The sequence below is a fragment of the Lactuca virosa genome, chromosome 5 (assembly GCF_052849685.1).
Source record: "Lactuca virosa cultivar CGN04683 chromosome 5, Lactuca_virosa_CGN04683_v6, whole genome shotgun sequence".
NCBI lineage: Eukaryota > Viridiplantae > Streptophyta > Magnoliopsida > Asterales > Asteraceae > Lactuca > Lactuca virosa.
Window position 1 is genome coordinate 412,157,115 of NC_136430.1, and position 1,257 is coordinate 412,158,371.

Below are 1,257 nucleotides of genomic sequence, written 5' to 3' on the forward strand. Positions count from 1 at the left end.
CATCGCCCCAATGGGTCTTAACCAATCCATACCGAGATAACCTTGCTCTCATGCAAATGTATAGGAACCAAATCAATCAGATATTGCTCATGAAATAACTCCAGCATACAACCCCGATGAACCAAAATAGCTAAAAATGATATTAGGATAGAGATAGATAATTTATTAGATTATTATCTCATTAATAAACTAAATGGAAATTATGGGAAAATGATTTGTATATTAATTTGAAATAGATAGTTGATTTGTTAATTTATTATGTGATTAATAAATTAATGTGAGATCAATTGTTAATTAATTAATTTGTTAATTTATATGATTAATAAATTAATGTGAAATCAATTAGAAGTGATTAATTATTAATCAGAATTAATCTGGAATTAATTCGGGATTAATTGGAACTAATTAAATGTACAATGGGTAAATTGTAAATGTTCAATAGTTGAACAAAAGAAACAATTCTAGAACCTACCATCATATGGACGGTTTTGGGAGCTCTTTTAAGGTTTCCAAAAGCCTCCTGGTAGTAGATAAAGAAAAGATTTGGATTGGGATAAATTTTATTATTTAATCAATTCAAATCTTGTTTTGACCTACAAGTTACCTAAACTATAAATAGGACCCCTTGGCTTGCAAATTTCGTTCATGACATTACTTATGAGCATATGAACGAAATTTCCCTCGTATCTCCTCTCTCCTCCTCATGCTAGGGTTTTGGTTTTGGTTGTGAGCCATTAAAGGCATCATCTTTTTTATGCTAGCTTTCCAAGACCAACAAACATAAGGAATTGAAGTGATTTGTTTGCTACAACAAATCAAAGGGATGTAACCATAATTCTTGTATTTTGATTATACTAGTGTCTCAATTAGGATTCATGTTAGTTTTTTTATTCATTGTATGTTACATTCAAAGTGTTATGACATAGACCCTTTAGGTTTCATGTGCCCTTAAGTGTTAAGTATAATTCCGCAAGCATATAGTTTTGTAACCTATAAAACCCATCAAGAGTGAGGGACAAGAAAAGAGGTGTAGAGGGAAGAGTATGAGAGAGATAAAGAAAGAGAAGATAGAGTATGTAAAGAGTATGAGAAGAGCCTGAGAAGAGCCTAAGAAAGAGTATGAGATTAGAAGAAAATAATATAGAAGAAGAGTAGAAGATAGAGTATAAGATGGACGAAATGAGATAGAGCAAGAGTAGAAAGTAAATATGAGAAAAAGATAGAAGATATACATGAATGAGAAAGAATAGTAGTGTA